This window comes from Pyxicephalus adspersus, chromosome 4 (assembly GCF_032062135.1).
Source record: "Pyxicephalus adspersus chromosome 4, UCB_Pads_2.0, whole genome shotgun sequence".
Taxonomy (NCBI): Eukaryota; Metazoa; Chordata; class Amphibia; order Anura; family Pyxicephalidae; genus Pyxicephalus; species Pyxicephalus adspersus.
The window spans coordinates 96522535-96542709 of NC_092861.1; the positions used below are offsets into that span (position 1 = coordinate 96522535).

At 38.9% G+C, this 20175-nt stretch overlaps 1 long non-coding RNA gene and 1 pseudogene across 1 annotated transcript; one reads left to right on the plus strand and one right to left on the minus strand.

Moving 5' to 3' along the window:
• The window catches only part of LOC140329841 (scavenger receptor cysteine-rich domain-containing protein DMBT1-like), a 79007-nt pseudogene extending 61856 nt beyond the window's left edge, over nt 1-17151 (plus strand).
• A 1167-nt stretch (nt 17152-18318) lies between these two features.
• On the minus strand, nt 18319-18740 carry LOC140330104 (uncharacterized). The gene is made up of 2 exons (XR_011920621.1): nt 18416-18740; nt 18319-18379 (listed from the first exon to the last, which is right to left on the minus strand). It is a non-coding gene; the product is annotated as an uncharacterized lncRNA (long non-coding RNA).
• Nucleotides 18741-20175: the final 1435 nt, after the last annotated feature.

The following is a 20175-nucleotide window of genomic DNA, read 5'->3' on the forward strand; positions in this document are numbered from 1 at the left end:
ATTAACGCACACCACCAGGCTGGGCTTGAGGCTCAGTGGCACCAACCACTCATCAGTCTGTTGTTCCATGCCCGTCCACAGCTCCTGCGCGGTATGGGTTTTTTCCCCCAAACAGATGAGTTTCAAAACAGCCTACTGTCGTTTCCCCCTGGCTGTGCTGAAGTTGGTGGTGAAGGTGTTACTCTGACCGGATGAGGATGTGGTAGAGGAGGAAGCGGAGTAGGCGGAGGAGGCAACAGGAGGCAAAGAGAAACGCAATCTTTGGTGGCGGAAGGCCATGCGCCAAACTGGTATCCGCCTCAGGCCCAGCTGCCACTGCATTTACCCAGTGTGCAGTTAGGGAGATATAACAGCCCTGCCCGTGCCTACTGGTCCACGTGTCGGTGGTTATGTGAACCTAGCCAAAGATGGCTTTGCGCAGTGCACACCTAATTTTGTCCGCCACTTTGTTGTGCAGGGCAGGGATAGCTCGCCTGGAAAAGTAGTGGCGGCTGGGATCCACTTACTGTGGGACAGCCACCGCCATAAGGTTTTTTTAAAAGTCTCCGTCTCCACCAGACAGAATGACATCATTTCAAAGGCCAGGAATTTTGAAATGCTGGGATTCAGGGCCAGGGATCGCGGGTGGGTAGGGGGGTACTTCCTCTTTCTCTCCAGTGTTTGGGAGATGAACAGCTGAACGCTTCAATGTGACAGTGTGGAGATGTTTGGTGACGGTGACGGAGGTGGTGGCGTTGCTGCCACATCCTCTGTTTGCGGGGTGGCAGGTGCCACTGTCCCTCCAGAGGGGGAGGAAGAGGCAGAGACTGCAGCAGGAGGAGCCTGAGATCTTTCGTGGTTTTTGAGGTGTTTACTCCACTGCAGCTTGTGCTTTGCATTTAGATGCCTGGTCATGCAGGTGGTGCTCAGGTTTAGAACATTTATGCCTCGCTTCAGGCTCTGATTGCACAGCGTGCAAACCACTCGCGTCTTGTCGTCAGCACATTGTCTGAAGAACTGCCACGCCAGGGAACTCCTTGGAGCTGGCTTTGGTGTGCTCAGTCCCTGGGTGCGGTGGGCAGTAGCAGGCGTACTGGATAGGGGACGGCCACTCTGCTTTTGCACCCTGCTCTCTCTTTTGCTGTGTGGCTGGCGCTGTGTGACCACCACCATAGGCTGCAGGTGCCAACTCTGCACTTTCAGAAGGGGACTGGGTGGGAGACAATGTGAAGGAACTGGAGGCACTGTCAGCCACCTAATCTACTACTGCCTCTACTTGTTCTGGCCTCACCATTCGTACACCGGTATTCGGGCCTACAAAATAACGCTGAACGTTCTGTCGCCTACATGCACCTGAGGAAGGGGTTTCATTTGGGCGTGTTGCTGGCACAGATGGACCACGTTCTCTCCCTGCAACAGGAGCTCAACCAACACCAGCAGCACCACGACCAGGGCCAGGTCCCTTATTTGATGCTCTCCTCATTCTTTGAGGTCATCCACCGAACTAACAGAGGGATTAGCTATATTAATTTCCCTGTCACGTATGCAGTGCAGGTGTACCACACACAAAAATTGGGTATATGTCACCCACCGAACTAACAGATGAATTACCTATATTTATTTCCCTGCCAGGTATGCAGTGCAGGTGTACCTCACACAAAAATTGGGTATATGTCTCCCGCCGAACTAACAGACGGATTAACTATAATAATTTCCCTGTCACGTATGCAATGCAGGTGTACCTCACACAAAAATTGGGTATATGTGACCCACCGAACTAACAGATGGATTAACTATATTTATTTCCCTGTCAGGTATGCAGTGCAGGTGTTCCTCACACCAAGAATGGGAATATGTCACCCCTGTCAGGTATGCAGTGCAGGTGTTCCTCACACCAAGAATGGGAATATGTCACCCACCGAACTAACAGATGGATTAACTATATTTATTTCCCTGTTAGGTATGCAGTGCAGGTGTTCCTCACACAAAAAATGGGAATATGTCACCCACTGAACTAACAGACAGATTAACTATTATATTTTTGTGTCAGGGGTACAAAGATGGTGGATTGCACCCAGAAAAAATCGCTATAGGTCACCCACAGAATTAACAGCCAGATTATTATATTTCTGTTTCAGGGGTGCAAAAATGGTGCATTGCACCCACAAGAAATCGCTATAGGTCACCCACAAAATTAACAGCCAGATTATTTATTATATTTCTGTATCAGGGGTGCAAAGATGGTGTATATTACCCACAAAAAGTTCACTATAGGTCATCAACAGAACAAATAGCTAGATGACATTCCTAACACTGTCCCTCACTTCAGCTGCCTGCTTGCTGTCCCTGCACTAACTAGAGCTGATGGGCGGTGCTACACGTGATCCAGCTTTTATAGAGGCTGGGTCACATGATGCACCGGCCAATCACAGCCATGCCTTTACTAGGCATGACTTTGATGGCTTCTAAGTGCCCACAGATCAAAGGCTTGTTGATTGGCTGCCCTGCAGCCTTTCAGCAAGCTTTATTAAATGCCCAAACACCGAACTCGAACACAAACTTTTCCAGCAAAGTTCAGATTCGTTCAACACTAGTCAAGAGTAATTTCCAGCCCCTTATTTCCAGGACTTTACCCTAATAATGCATTTTGCTTATGGGAAATCAGAGTCTTGCCTGGGCAAACTGTGAACCTTTATTTCCTCTATATGGAGAAGGTATTACCATGTATCTCTCAGTTTAACAAAGCTATGACAATAATTTGCCACAACATTTGCAATCAAATTTGTTCCGGCAGTGTACTGATTTTGGAGAAACTAGAGAGGAGTAGATTTTTAACATTTGTGAAATGTGTACTAAAAATACAGGTACTCCTTGGGTTGCGATGGGGATGCGTTATGAGGACCCCAACTTAACTTGAAAATATCGTAAGTCGAGTATGTGTATGGAGTATGAAGTATGTGTACTCACCAACATTCTGTTCAACGTCTGCATACTTGAACAATGGTATGTTGTTCAGTAGATGGCTACACTTAATTTTCGGGTGAGATTCTCAATGAGCTCATCCTCAGCTGTAGAGGCTGACTTGAGAAAAGATTCACCTCGAGAAGTTGAGGTTTGAGGCTCCAATGTGATGTCCATTGTAGATTGCATGTTTGTTTCATTCTTCATAGATGAGCCTGTAGCATACAAAAGCATCCTGGACCTGTCTCTCAACTTTTGCAAACTGACCATAGCTGACATCCATCTCCTTGAAAAGTGACAATCCTTTCTTGATGAAGGAAAATGCCTCTGACATTTTGTTTGTGATAAACTTTTTTGAAAGCTATACTTCCATTTCCTCTTTTAACACATTTTTCAAGATCCCACTCATGCACTCTTTAGTTACTTCCTTCCATGCCTTTGCAATGTTTTTTTAAATGTTTTTTTAAAATGATTAAATGTTAAACTCTTCCAGAAAATTCGGAGCTCCTTCTCTTTAGTAGCCTCAACAGCCAATGCAAAAATGTTTCTGAGGTAATACGCCTTGAACGTTGCCACTGCACCTTGATCCAAAGGTTGTATGAGGTAAATTGTATTGGGGAGCAGGAACACTACCTTAACATTTTCATCTGCATCTTGTACTGGGGGTGGCCTGGAGCATTGTCGGGAATCAGCAGAATTTTGAAAGTAATGTTGTTTTCCCTACAATATTCCTTTACATCAGGAATGAAACAGTTTATGAACCAGTCTTGGGACAGGACTTTATTCATCCGCGCTTTCTTATTATGACGGCATGCACAGGAAGCATGTTCCTACTGATTCTTGCCAATGCCCTCAGATTACATAGTTCTCCCCAGAAGGTTTTGGCTGGTTACTCCTCCCGGCTGCCGTGCCTCCCCTGCCTACCTCTCATCGGCAGCTCTAATCCTCTGAACTGATCTCAGTGAGGCTGCTCTGCGCTCATTCCGAGGAATGCTGCTGCTGATGAGATGTGGGTTAGGTAACCCAGCACATAGTTCAGCCTTAATGGGAGTGAGACATAGCTAGCCTTACGCCCATCTGATAGCACGAGCTGGGATTTTTATTTTTAAAAAAAGAAAAAAGCTGCCTCTAAAATGTATCCGCCCGATTCGGCGTGTTTAATGAAGTAATTGGTAGTGCTGTGAGAGCTGTGTGTAACAGTATGTCATTCTGCAGCCACACAACTCCCTGTGTACAAACTTCCATATCTCCTAAACCGTATGTCGCAATAACCTGAAATATTCAGGGTGCACGGGGGACCCTCATAGATACTAGTTAAAACAATTTCAGCACTCAGCTTTAAATGGTTTAATGATATGGGGGTCACAAATGTAAAAAGGTATTCAAATTTAACTTTGGGGTTGCTGTTTCAAAGGAAAGTGCAACTAGGAGTCCTAAATTGAAAATGCAAATTGGGTACCCCGGGGCCACCAACATAGAAAGGAGCATTGGGGTAGGGCCTCTAAATATATACCTACCTGTCACAAATCTATACCTATCAAACTACCCTGTCTGCTTCTCTTCTTTGAACCCAAATTTCTCTGAGGTAGGGGTACAAAACTGAAAACTGCAAGTGGGGGACACTCCCACTACAATTTCATTACTACAGCATCATTAATACATGAAAAAACTCAGCCCGTCAAAATGGGCTTCCCTGCCCTGTTACACATTCCTGTCCTCTTCTAACATTTTGAACTTCAATTTTCCTGGAATGGGGAGGTATAAAAAAACAAAAATCTAGATACAAGTGGGGAACATCTGTAGTTAACATCCCCTAAAACTTCATCACTATGGCATCATTAGAGCATAAACTCTGCCCACTAAAATTTATTGGGGTTAAGGTACTGGAAGGGTACAGTCATGTGTAACAAGGAAGTGCATTTTGATGGCCATTTTTTCTTTTAATGTTGTAATATTGCCATGGTAATGAAAGTTTGGAAGGTGATAGCCACAATTGTCTCCCACTTCCATCTATATTTTTGTTTCCCTGCACCTCTTTATTCTAGAGAATTTGGGGTTTGAGGTAGAGATGCAGGCAGATATGTGTAACAGTGCAGGCAGCACATTTTGATAGGTAAAGATGTATGTAATCATAATGCCATAGTAGCGAAATTATAGAAACGTTTAGCCACAAGTGTCCCCCACTTGCACCCACAGTTTCAGTTTCCTATGCCTCATTCCAGAATAGTTGTGGATCAAAAAAGAAAAGCAGACAGGGTAGCATAGCGTGACATTTATACAGGTAGTTCTGTGAAAGGTAGGAATGAATTTAGGGGCCCCACCCCTGAGCTTCTTACTATGTAAGTGGTCCTGGGGGTCCCACAATTTGCATTTTCAGTTTTGGACTCTTTTTAAACAGTAACCCCAATGTTCAATGTTCAATTTCCCCTGTGTACCTTAAACATTTCAAGTCAATACGACCAACGGTTTAGGAGATATGAAGATTTGAACACATTTTTAACATTATATAAGAGTGACTTTCTTTTTTATAAAATGGAAAAATGTGTGTTTTTTGGTTTTTCCACTATTTTGGGGAGGACCTCTGCCCTTCAGTTTTTACTTCCATTTCGGCAAAGACTGAAGGGGAAATCTGCAGCCTGCTTGGATATTTGTGTCACATATCCCAAGAGGCTCTGGGCTGCTCCTTCTGCGCATGCATCTTCAGAGGCTTTATTATAATGTAAAAAAAAAGAAGAAAAAAAAAGTGTTTAATCTCATGCATGCGCAGTGCAAGGGGGCACTGGACTTAACAGTGAGCATCAGAGAAAGGTGGAAGCTGAGCCAGTGTGGGCCCACTGTGTTTGTTTTGTGAAAGGATCAAGTGAAAAAAAAAATTTTCACAAAAGTTCACTCTAACTAAATATAGCCTCAGGGGCACATCAGAAGTTAGGCTGAATTTACACTGGCAGTAAGGTTACATTTGTCCTTTCCTCATGCTAGGTACCACTCTTAAAAAACTGCTAGGTCTGAAAAAGCCCAGCACTTACTGCCGGTTACCAATCCTAGGTGCCTAGCAGTTGCCAGAAGTCACTCAGAAGGGGTAAATGCTTTTTGCTGCTAATATGAACTAAGCCTAACTTGTTACACCACATTCATTATACTATTACACTACTACAAGGCATTACACTCTTAAAACTTAAAACACTGGAAAGTTGGGTCACAATACATGGTATTGGACAGTTGTGGCAAAATACATAGAATGGAAAAATTGGATATACTAAAGGAGCAGACATTACAAAGTTGGAACAAAGTATAGGGAGAAGGTAGAACAATGACACACTAAGAGGTTACTGGATATTCATGGCATAAACAACTAGGAGCACTAAATTTGCCCTGTTTTGCCACACCCCCTTTTTGACCCCCTGGCTACAGCTTCCCACCACCCAGCTGAAAAAAATTTCTGGGGAGAACACTGGATTAGCTGAGTGTTAATCATGAATGGCTTGAGTTTATGCCCGGCTAAATTTCCTCCAAGAGTCACTTCATCCTTAAATGCCTGGCATTGTTTTCGCCTGTTTATGAATGTAAGTCTGTTCAGGCATTCGCTTCCAACAGAGGCCTGTTTCATCTGCCTTGAAGATCTGTTCAGGCAGGTATTTCTCATTCATTTCATTGAATTCATTGGCCTTTTCAGCATTAGAACTTGCTGCTTTACCACTAACCTTTACGTTATGGAACTTTTGGTGGTTTTTAAACTTCTGAAACCAGCCATGACTTGCCTTGAATTCTTGACTGTAAGTTGGGTCATCGTTGCATCTCAGTTCGTCAAAGAGTGTTTGTGCCTTAGCTTGGATCAATCGTACAAAGGCTGAGAGGTATACGCTTCTGTATCTGATCCTCCATCCACTTTACCAGCAGCTGCTCCATTTCTTCCAAAGGTCCTGTCCTCCTCTTCGTGATAATCATTGAATCAACAGAGTCAGATGCTTTTATTGCATGCATAATTTTCCTCTTGTCCTTCAGTATTGTAGAAATGGTTGACTGGGATGAGATGAGCTGGTGATCACATGCAATCACTGTGACTCCTTTTCCAGCTTCAAGCTCATTTATTATGTTAATTTTCAGGTCCAAAGTGATTATTTTCATCATCTTTTTCTGAGTACCGAGAGCAGACGTACTAGGACGTTTTGTGGACACAATTAATCCACTTGACTAGGGTTTCAGGGATAAAAAAGACACACGTTAAACACTGATACAACTGGAGTATCTTTTTCACTGGCGAGAGTGAGGCATCTCATAAGGTGTGAGATGCGTACTTCCCGGGATCCATTGTTCCCAATGATATGTGCTCCACCTTTTGCCTTCCGCTCAAAACTTAAAATATTGTACTGTATTTTTACAATTTTTCAGTCATCGTAAGTTCGAAATAATCATAACTTGAACCATCTTAACTTAATCCTAATTGTTATAGCATATTTTATTGACAGTATAGTTTAAAAAAAAACATTTACACATTTGCTTTGCTTTTTTTAGTTTTTTGTGTTAGGGAAAGAATATTTTCTGTCACCCAAACTATAAGGTTTTGCCTAAATTAATTCACATTTATGTTCTTTTGTTTTGGGAACAACTTTTTACCAAACAGGGAGTACAGAAAAGTCTCCAAAAGCAACTTAGACAAATATTAAAATGTTTGGTTTTTACTCTGTCAGCTTTTCTATTATGGCCAGTTTACCTATTGTATAATTTTTCAACACTGTCTATGTTGTAATACGGTCTTCATAACAGAAAGTGAGATAGAATGTACCTAACGGAGCCCAAAATTGCAGTAAAACCTGGTTTCAATATTTATCCACTCCATTGACATTGACAATATTTCTTGGTTCAATGGAAAAAGAAAAAATGGTTTACTCAGAAGCATAATATTTAAATAGGTATTTGGCTAATTTTAAAACATTCAGTGTCACATTAAGAAAAAATAAAGGGAAAGGATAAAACAAGACATAACTGTTCTTTCACAAGCTAATGTATACTCATTGTAATTTTATACTGATAAATCATTGCATTAATCATTTAGTATTAATGCAAATAAATATGAATATAATATAAAGTCCTATTTAATATCATTTAGGATTTGACCTGTGCATATTTAGAAGTCTTGTTGAAAACCTGTGTGAGCCTTTAACGTTTCTTATACCAGTTTAAGTTAGTAAAAAGGTCTCTGTTTTCTATGATAAACTGAAATAATTTTTTCTTTCTACAGTCTAGAGTACAATAATTTTTGCAATTATGATATGGTGACAATATACGATGGCCTGCCATTGAACTCGCCATCAATCAGAAAATTCTGCTCGCTTGTAAACTGTAGTTTTAGGTCTTCTTCCAATGTGATGGATCTTGTCTTCCAAACTGATGGTACTGTGCAAAAAAAGATTTAAAGCATTTTATAACTCAATATCTGAAAATATCAAGCCAGGTACAGTAATTCGGTAGATGATATGCCAGTTCAACTGGGTCTTCAACTTGAAAAATAACCACCATTTCATTGAAGCTATTCTCTTGTATAACAAAAAACAAAATTTTCAACCCTATCCTTCCCTCGGCCAACTGCTGACATTTTCCACAAAAAAAAAGATGTACATGTGTGGTAATTAGAAAGATGATGTGTGGCATTGCACCAAATGCTTTTTGGGTGGGTCTATAGGCAGTGTCAGCGTAGTAAGCTTTTTCTTTGTGACCATTTCTATTGTATCACAACACTATTACCAGCCTAATACAAACAGGGAGGCAGAGCAGAGACAGGTCAGGACAGCTGGCACGGCACAGATTTAAAATAATCGTGCCCACATACTGACACATATGCCGGCAGAAAGCAATGGGGAGCCACATTTTTAGGAGCAGGAAGGCAAGTGTGAAAACATCTATCAATTCCTTACCCCCATTTTAACATGTCTCTACCCATTTCTGCTGAATGTCATAGGTTTTTCATGTTACTGCAGGGTTAGAAATATGTTAGATGACGAAACCTGGTATGTTTACTATGGCAATGTAAACTTGAGAGCTGTATGGGGGTAAGGGCTATACTACACAGTAACACAATTCTTCATGCATGGAATTCTATGTTCCAGTTCTATTCAGTCATTCTAGGGATGATGTATACAAATTCTGTCACTAGAAACAAATCAAAAGCCTTGCTTTGCCCTTAAACTTCGATTTGACAATTAAACCGAACAGGTCTTCTAGTCCTTATAGTCACAGTATTTTATTGATCTAGCATATAATATTTTCTTGCTATTATAAGCCCTGATGAAAAGGGGAAACTTTGGGGTCTATTTATAAAGCAGTGAATCACTGAAAGATTCCCTGTTTGAGAATTACTGCTTTTGAAATATATGGACCTAGAAGGTTCCACCTGGGAATGCTTCAGTGAATACCAGATTCTCTGCTTCATAAATGGACCCTTTTGAAAAATAATATAAATATAATAAATATTTTTAATAAAAAATGTTTTGCAGTTACAATTATTTCATTGTATGTAATTTGTTATCCATGTTTTTTCAGTTATTGTGGAGGAATTCTAACTTATCCACGAGGAATAATTGAAAGCCCATTCTATCCATATTCACACAGCCCTGCTGACTGTGTTTTGAATATTCAAAGCCCAAACAGTGTTATTGAGATTTATTTCAATGATGTTGCGTAAAATACAAAAGAAAATGTGTTTCAATCAAATGAGTTTTCACAATGTCATCATGATGCAGTATGATATTGCCTTAGCCTAAATTACTATAAACGTCTTCACAAGTTTACCAAAGAGCTGTTACCATTTCTAGGTTACATTTTGTTTAGGCAGAAGACATGCACTGATTAGATAGAAATTCTGAAACTCATTCTAAGGAACAAGAGCTGCAATATTCTATTGAAAAAAAAATGATCTTGTTTATACTTTGGCAGGTTCTAGCTATTGTAATTGCAGAGTAATACTTGCTGCTTATTCTTATAAACTGTCCCATCGGTTCTTACTATTTCCTGTAGTCATTTTCAGGATACAAATTAGAAAGGACTGTTTCTGCTGAAACATGATCAGTCATATTTACTGATGGCAAAAGGGTTGAAACTCATCATAGGAGAAAGAAATTATATTTTTACTGTACCCAGGGAACAGCATATAAAACACTTACATTTACACTATGGTTATAGCAGCTACAGGAAAATTATAGATTTAACAGTATAGTTGGCTATAGTTGAATGAAAGTAAAATCCAGTAAATAGCATTTGTAGTTGTTACACTATCCCATGTGAGCCATTTTAGTCATGGTCAGAATGAGGCATTATACCTGGTTGACCTAAAATTTTGTCATCTATGAATAAAGTTATTTAGCATGAGTTTCTATTACCTGTTGTGGGCATTACTGCATCTACCCAAAATTTTCTTTATTTCCTACCAGGCTTGAAAATTCTGTTTACTGTACATCTGGCTCTCTGTGTCTGATGGAACGCCCGCTGGCTCACCATTGTTGGGAAGGTTTTGTGGAACAGAGACACGCAGATTCAAATCTTCATCAACTAGTCCAAGGCTTGTGTTCACCAGCAAAGGAAGTAACAGCAACTATGTCCGTGGTTTTCATGCAAACTACATCTCTGAACAGCAAAATATTCAGAATGGTAACCATAAAAAGAATTGTTAATGTGGTAAAGTGAAAGCTTTAAGTAATCATTAAATATTTTGATAGTAAATTTAGAAAAGACTTAAAGGTGTTTTAGAAATGTGAATGATTCTTCTCCATTTTATGTCTCTACTGCTCATTTTGTCACAGTCCTGCAATTAGCCTTTCCCTCCCCAGACCTCCTCAAGCTACTATTGTGAACCCATTAAGGCTGGTCAATACCTGCAAGCATATGGCATCTGCCTGAGAAATTAAAGTAGAACTCTAGTAAAATGATGAATCAAGGATATACTTCAAGCCACACTACATTTTCTTATTCTCTGCACTCAATACACATTAATTACGTTTTATTTTCTTCGGGAAAGTTTAAAAATACTGACATATTTGTGTGGTCCACTAAGAACTGTTTCTCAATTTGAAAAATGTAACAATACTCAGTTTTATTTATTTTTTTTATTTATTGTGCCACTGGCTGAGACCACATGAATTAGAACACACAGTGAATACAAGGGGCCTAATTTATTTAATTAGCTCTCCAAGGCTAGAGAGGATACACTTTCCACAGTGAAAATGGGTTATCCAGCAAACCTGAAATTAATTTCTTAAAAGTGATTTGCTATTTGTTAGCACATGTTTTGAATCCTGGAACAGATCTATTCCAGGTTTGCTGGATTACCCAGCTTCACTGTGTTAAGTGGAGGGCTTTAATAAATCAGGCCCAAAGTTTGAACATTTAGGTTGTAGGACAAAGACAGGCAAAGATGGGTTAAGCCACTTATCCCACATTGACTAAAATCCCAAGGTTATTTGACTCACGTGCATAAATATATTTACAGTATTCTGTTAAACTATACAAGAGGTAGGTTTCACTCAAAATTGATATTTAAATTTCAGAAACATTGTGATTAGTATAATATTTCATTACTATTTATTACTTTTTATTTCTGGCATTACTGTCAGAAATCTATGGTTTTATTATTGCGTCTGTCTTTGTGCACTTTATGCTTTACCCGTCTTTTTTTTCTGAATACGTTTCTTTCTTTTTGTGACACATTAGGCACAGTTCTTTCATCTCTTTTACAGTGACACTTTATTGTACATCAGACCGCATGGAAGCCCAGGTCTCAGTGCACTATCCACAGTCTTTAGGATATTCCACAAATAATGTATTTCTGAATGATGCTCAGTGTTTATATATCGGGAAATTGGCTAATTTTTTCATTCCATATAATCAGTCAAACAGGTATGTTAAACAGAACCTGCTGAACACATTTTTTTCCCAGAGAAGAGGGTTCGCTACGGCAACTTACATAAACTTATCATGTGAGGAACCCATTTAAAAAAGAAAAAACAACTTACTATTCTAATGAACAGGACAACTATTGGCAGTCTTACTATTTGCTTAGGTAGTAAAGTAGCCCAAACATATACTATAAAGAGAGGCCTGGAGCAGGGAAACTTGCGGAAGGCAGCATGACAGGGTGCACGGACAGACACGAGGCAAGGGGGGGTTGGTGAAAGAGTTAAAAGCCAGTCTTGTAAGAAAGGAAGGAGGGGGAGAAGGTTGGGTCGGAATTAAAGGGGGAGGAGTGAGTAGAGGGTAAAAGGAGAATCGAACGGAAGTGAGGCACATTTTTTGAAAAGAAGAAGTTGCCCACCCTCCCGCCCTTGATTTAGAGGGTTGGGAGGCGGTTGAGGTTTGGTGGAAGGTAAGAGTGCTGCGTAAAGTTTGGTTGGGGGGCACCCAAGGTGGTGGTGAACCCCCTTTAAGTGGTAAAAGGTGGAGGCCCCGGAGGTGGTACTGGGCTGCTTAGGGGCCAGGTTGGTATGGTGGTTTTGGAAAATATGTGATGTGGTGGTGGCGGACTTTACCTTCCGGACCTGCAACCTAGTCGTTGGTTGGGAAAACGTTTGAGATAGTTTTGTAAAGGTGGTTATTTAAAGGGTTAATTCAAAGAAAAAGTAAACGGGTTAATTAAAGTTATTTATTGGGTTTATTATGGCGTTTACTATGTTTATTGTTTGTTTGTTTTGTTTGTTGTTTGTTTGTGGATTACTTGTTTCAGTTGTTTATATTTATTTGTTATATTTGTTTATATTTGGTTTGTGTTAAATTATTATAGTGATATATAATAATAAGTTATAAGATTGTTTATTGTTATTTATTAATAAACGGCTGCTTGCCAGCCATTAAAATGCATATTGTTGTAGCGTGTTGTTTGGTAGGTTAAGAGTGGGGGGAGGAAGGCCAAGAAAGGGGCTGGCAGGAGAGAAGGTGTATCAGTAAGTATGAGGGGAGGGGAAGGTGAAGGGGCAAGGTACGGGCTACCCTAGTCATGTCTGTCCCCTGGCATTGTGCAGCAAAGTAGGCATGCTATGTAAGCAATTTCCCTCTCTTCTGCAGTCAATCACCCCCCTTGTAAATGAGAATTGGCTCTTTGCTCCCAATCGAGTGCCGAACTGTAGCTCTGACAGTGAGCATGTTGGACTGCAAAAGAGAGGACTATAATACATTAAAAAAGATAAACTGGGTCTGCTTCATAAAAGATTCACACTTGATGATCAAGGTGCTTATAAATTATGTCTCCTATACAGTGAAACAACACAAATCTATTTTTAAAATCTAGATTCCAGTTTGACAAAGAGTTGTTACAAATCATGAAAATTATAAGAATTTGTAGTTTCAAATCAAAATTTAATGCTGTGTTTTTTAAATATTTTAATTTAATTAAAATGTTGGACTTTTCTCAAAATTTTCTGAATATTGTTAGGTAAAAATTAGTTACAAAATATAGATACTGTAAGCAAAATTTGAGTTAACTACATTTGTGGCTGATTTATCAAAGCTGTCCAAGACTGGAGAACATAGACTATTGTATGAGAACCTGGGTGATCCAGCAAACCTGGTATAGATGGGGTCCAGGAATACAAACATAGCCAAAAATAGCAAATTATAAAAGAATCTCTCATCCCGCTTCAACCACAAGTCTATCTTCTCCATAACCCAATGGTTCAAGCCATTTGCATTCAGTTTGCTGTTCAGCATTCATTTCCAAGGTTTAAAAGGATAAAATGTATTTTATCATTTACATTTTTAAAGTGGTATTTATATATTGGTTTACAGTTGTTTGCAATCTTAGCTTACCTCAAGAATACCTTTGTAAAATGATTATAAGCTTGCACTGAGTAACATAAGGTACCTTTGGTCCCTAATGGTAAATCATCTGAGCTCTCCACTTGGTACCAACAAAACAATGTACAGATGCTTTAAATAGAACCCCCTTCCCCCTTCCATGCCTCCTTTAGCTCCCATAGCAAAGTATTTACTTCCACACAAAAACCATATGTTGTATGCATTAGACTCAACTTTAGTGGCATATAGTAGCTAGAAACTCTGATAACATTCAAGTAAAGAATGCCTAATCTTATTTTCTTTAAAAAGCAAGGTCTCGAATGGAAACTGCTTATTTTTTCATCGTCAAACAAAAATTAACAAATATTGTCATAGTTATACAAAAATTATAAGTCTGAACTAATGGTCGTGTAGATATGAAATTACCCTAACAGATTAGCACATCTTGAACAATATTTCGGTTAATCTCATCCACTTGAGTTTACCCTAACAAAATAACCCTCTCCCGCTAAAAATTTAGGATTTTTAAAGATAAAAACCATGTATCCAAACAGTAGATGTGTTCTCTCAAAATGTGTTTTTGTGAAAAAATGCAGTTACAAAAAAAATGCTAACAAAGTGAAATTGGGCAGTTCTGTTTATCCCCAATTCTTACTAAAAAATTTGAATATGAATATAGTATTTCAAAGGCTTTAGGTAGTAAAGCTGAACTCCAGTTCCTAACAGCTTTTCCTTTGTGAACTGTGACTTCAGCTCCCTGAGTTTCCTCAGCAAAAAAGAAGACAACGGGCGGAGCCCAATAATCCAGCAAACCTGTAATGGATCTGGTCCAAGATTGAAAACATTTGCTACAAATAGCAATATACTTTGAAGAAATCTATTCCAGGTTTGTTGGATCACCCGACTTCACTGATGAAAGTGTATCCTCTTCAGCCTTGGAGAGCTTTAATAAATTAGGCCCAATGATGTCTGATTTGGCATGGAAGTGGTAGGAGCCAGTTATTTTCTTAGTGGAAATTGGCTGATCTGTATCTGGGAGGAATACAGGACCTGTGCAGGGTCATCCACTCTACGACATGTAAATTTCAGTCGTTAGGAATGAGCAGAACCACCTTGAAGAAATGGCAGGCAAACCAGTAATTTTGCAAATAATCCTAATTACAGTTTGATTGTTCTGAAGGTTTTTGAGATTGAGAAGCTAGTTCCACCTGTCCCCTACCACCTCCATGCTAAACAGAACTGCCCCTTCCTTTCACTCTGCCCATTCTGCTCCTAATTATAAATAATGTCTGTAATATATTAGAAATGCCAACAGTTGCATCCTTATTCTTCATTGTATCGATACAAGGTGTTTGTGACAACATATGACACAATGCCCCTGATTCATCAAGCAGAATCGGATGATCGCTCGCGCATTCGTATTCGCAATCCGAAATCGTATTTGTACTCAATACTTGTAGAAAAAATGACACATTGCTGAACAATTGATAAACTACCCAAACTGGCATTACAGACCAGGCACAAAAAAACCCTTTCTCGTTCCCTGAAAGGGTTAAAACATGTGTAAAAAAATTGGACAAGCCTTTAATGTTAAATTATTTTATTAAATGTGTGTTTTTTTTTTTACAGGTTATCCCAATGACAGGATGATTCCCAGGGCTGCAATGAGCACAGCCCTGGAAATCCTCCTGACAGTGAGGGATCGCAGGGCACTAGGGGTTAAATGAGGACAAGCCTCTCCATTCACTTGTGCCCATTCATCTCTAGTGCTCTGTGATTGGCTGAGAAATAGGAAACCCTGATGACAGCTCAAGCATCATCAGGGAGCAGAGCAGTCAGCGGAGCTCTGCTATGCTGACAGCTCCGCTCCCCTGGTCATTCCCGCAGCCCTAGAGGAGCTGTGACATGTATTACAGATACAGAAGGCATGGGTGGTTTAAAAGAAGTTTGACTATTGCTTTAGGCTTCTAGGGTCAAAAAGGTATAACAATGTTTACACATGCAACTCCAATGGTTGTACTACAAAGTCAAAGGCATACCTAAAATATTCTATTCTTTTTGTTGCTTAAGACCTGTGGATTGTACGTTTATTTTCTTAAAAAAATATAATATTAAAATCTACTTTTACTTAATTTAAAAAGGATGGTCATAAATAATTTTACAATTGTTCTTCTTGGAATAATAAATCTCATATTTTATTCTTTCAGATGCATTAAAGATTCCACATATGTGACCTATCCAACAAATTACTCAAATCAGGTTCGATTTGGATTCCGTTCCTTTCAGTTTGTACAGAATTTCTCCAGAATCTATTTAGAATGTAAATTAGTTGTATGCAACAGAAATAGTTATAATTCTCGCTGTTACCAAGGATGTATAGGAAGACGTAAGCTGGCTGCATCATCCCTTTATGATAAACTTAATCTTATGGTTGGGCAAATTGAACTAAAAAAAATTAAAGTATATTTCTGGCCAAAAAACATTTTTAGTGTTGTTTAGAGCAGGGAATGATTAAAACCCCTTTAAGGAATTTGCTGTCTACATCAGGCTAAAGTCTTACTTGTTTTAAGGATACTGTAGGAATAGAAAGAAAACCTTCCCCAACGAAAGGTGTCAACACTAGAAGATTTTTCATCATCTATTACTCTAACATTTGAGTTGTCATTAAATGGACAGTAGTCAAGACAAGACAAGAAATGGGCTGACTCTCCCTGCGATGACATAGCCATAAAATCTTGAAAAAGGATCTAATCATTTCCTACTTTATCCAAAGTTAAAATAACGTTACCTTTGCATATCCTTTATATGTTTTAAATGTACTACTAGTACCAGTTTTTAACAAAAAAATGAATACCTTTAATTATCTTAACCTCTAATGATTTTCTTTTGATTAATGGCTAAAGTCACAATACTCTGAAATATAAATATTTACACTATGAGTCTGATTTATTAAAGCTCCCCAAGGCTGAAGAGAATTCACTTTCATCAGTGAAGGTAAGTGATCCAGCAAACCTGAAATGGATTTCATCAATGTCATTTGCTATAGGTTTGTTGGATCATCCAGCTTCACTGGTGAAAGTGTATTCTCTCCAGCCTTGGAGAGCTTTAATAAATCAGGGCCTATATATCTAACTATTCATTACAGTTAAAACTGAATTCCTACCCATCATGCTCTGGATTCTAAATTTCAGCTTTTTATAGAATATTGATACATTTTACCTGCTTTTTTAATTGTACCATTTTATGGGCAATGTGTATCAAGCCTGACAAATATGGATTTCAAAATTGATGTTGTGTTTATTATTTTATTTCACTTTACATTTACTGTCACCTTTTTATTGCATTATGAAATTAAAATATATCATGTTAACTAAAAATAAGCAAATATAATTGTTGTCTTTTTCCTGATAGAAAACTAATGACAATCAAGTGTAAATTTTGCACTCAAATTACATTTTCTGTATTAGTCTATCCTTTCTTTGATGTGAACCAAAAAGACAGATTGTAGGTCACAAATTTTCTTGATTTTAAAAGATGTCTTCCCTGTATTTGTTTTAGGTATCCTTTAAAAGGCCTACAAATAACTTTGCATGTCTGTATGAATAAAACGTTGACATGTCTCAATATATGAAAACAAAATAATTATTTTTCTCATCATTTAACCACCTAGCCTTTAAGCCCGACCTTCGTACGGGCAAAAAAAAATGGCTAGGATGGTTAACCCCGAGATTTTTCCCATCCATACTTACCTGGTCTCCCTGTGCTCATCCAGCGTCGTTTTCGTATTCCAGCGTCGTCCTCCGTCCAGCGTCGTCCGTCGATCTCCCTCTCCAGCGTCGGGTGCCAGCGGGACCGGTAAGATGCCGGCCGGCATCTTGTGTTCCGCCGCCCGCTGATTGTCCCACGTCCTTCTCGTTCCAGCGCCGGGTGCCTTCTGAAACAAGAAGCCGTCCGGCGGAGAAAAAAAAAAACGGACGGCTCCTCCCTGCGTGCGTGATGACGTCGGCGCGTGAACGGCAAATAGAAACTCATTCATTCATTTTGTATTGGATTCAATACAAACTCCTGTATTCAATCCAATACAAAATAATTCAAATAAATACAAAGTGTGTAATTGGTAAATTCAAACTCTCATTTTGTATTGGATTGGATACAAACTCCCGTATCCAATCCAATACAAAAAATTAAAAAAAATAAAATAAAAGTAAATAACTTGGAAATTCAAATTTATATTTTGTATTTGATTGGATACAAACTTGCGTATCCAATCCAATACAAAATAATATAAAATTAATACAAAGTACATAACTGGTAAATTCAAACGCTCATTTTGTATTGGATTGAATACAAACTCCTGTATCCAATCCAATACAAAAAAATAAAAAAATAAATAAAATAAAAGTAAATAACTTGGAAATTCAAATTCTTATTTTGTATTGGATTGGATACAAACTCCCGTATCCAATCAATACAAAATAATTCAAAACAAACCCCAATAAATACAGAATCAAAGTTTTAAAAATTGCCACTTATTCCCTGGATGGCTAGTGTGTAACACCGTGTCTTATCTTACCTTTGCTGATCTTCGCCTAATTTTGACCATTTGCTGCCTGCTTTGACCTCTGCCTGGACTCCGACATCTCTGCCTGCCGCCTGCCCTGACCTCTGCCTGGACTCTGACATCTCCGCCTGCTTTGACCTCTGCTTGGACTCTGACATCTCTGCCTGGACCTGGACATCACCGCCTGCCTGACCCCCCCTGCCATGGCTTCAAGCTTTGTTTATGTAGTCATGTTTAAGCTGATTTTTGTGTTTTTCCTTTAATTTTATTAAAAGTAATTTTTTTTTTAAATGATTGTGTGTTTCAAACATTTTTTATATTCATAATATCTACTAGAACCCCTGTTCGGACATATTTCTGTAAGTTACAGGTCTACAATTTAAAAAAAAAAATTTCATGAAAAACAGTGGATCACTTTTGGTACAGAAATCTAGACCTCAGTGTAATGCTCAGGAGGTTAAAAACAAGCCTTTAGACTCAATGAAATGACTGTGCCCAAGCAACAGTTTTTAAGTTATGCCTGAGGAATACACAAATAATGATGTCACCAGTACCTTTTTAAACAATGGTCAGTAAATAAAATGAAAAAATATAAGAACACTTAAGAATCAGCAAGGCATCTAACCAATATTTTTAAAAATCCAGTACAGATGCAAATGCAGGAATTGCAGACACGTTATTGACTTTGTGAAGGACATCCCTTTTAAGCAATGGACATCTCTATTAAGCAGCAATTTAGTGTTAAAGGCTATCTGTCTGGCATAGAGGCATGGAAGAGATGTCTCATAAGTGGTGCGTGGGAAAATCTGGCCAGAGTAAATTTTCAAGGTTTATAAAGGTCTGAAGTCCCTGCAACCCTCTATAGATGAGGGACAGTAAAACAAAGTTCTGTTTTGTGGTGCTGTGCTGGGCAGAGAAGAATAAATAAAAGCATATGATCTGGAAAGATAGATATAAATTGTTTAAATAATCCAGATCACTGGACACTGCTTCACAATTATAGAAAGGGTTACGCTGCAGCCGTTTATAGGGTGGGATAGCTAAAGGAGTGTGAAAAAAAGAACATTGCAAATTATATATTACCTGTAGTAACATAAAAAAGGTAGGACAGGTGGGGCCACATCGAACCAGTTTATAGGGTGTGATAGGTATAAGAGAGTGAAAGCAAAAGAGCAATTTAAAGGAAAAATAGTTGATTAAATAATACAGTTAAAAGGGGTATACAGTATTTCACAATACTGAAAATCAGGGAATCTGCAGCCTGGAAAAAAAATATTAGGAAGGTACTGGTAGCACTGGAGACCACCAAACACAGGCCTGATCTAGACTTGGCTATTGTTGCAATAGACGCACATAAGGCATTTGATACAGTAAACATACCATGGTTCTTTACGGTACTGAAACACGTTGGTATTAAGGGTTCATTCCTCAAATTGCTTGAGGCTATGTATGCTTCTCCAATTGCCTGTATACATACTCCGGGATTTTTATCAAGTCCCATTGCTCTTCATAGAGGGACTAGGCAGGGGTGCCCATTATCTCCCCTCCTGTTTAACCTTGCACTGGAACCATTGGTTAGATACTTGGATTCCACCCCTTTATTACATGGAATACCAGTTCAAGCAAGTGAGTTACGTACCGCCTTCTTCTCGGATGATATCCTGATCTTTACATCTAACCCCCGACTTGACAGCAATAATATCCAAACTGTGTTTCAGACTTTTAAAAGTTTTGCTGGGCTGAAAATAAATTTTGACACAAGTGAGATTTTGTCTTTAGCTAAAGTTGCGGATGTGGCAGATAGTTGGAGGACATATGTGCCTTTTAAAGTGGCAGCACACTCCATCACATATTTAGGACTCCGTATTGGACGTTTGCCATCATCTCTTTATGCCCTG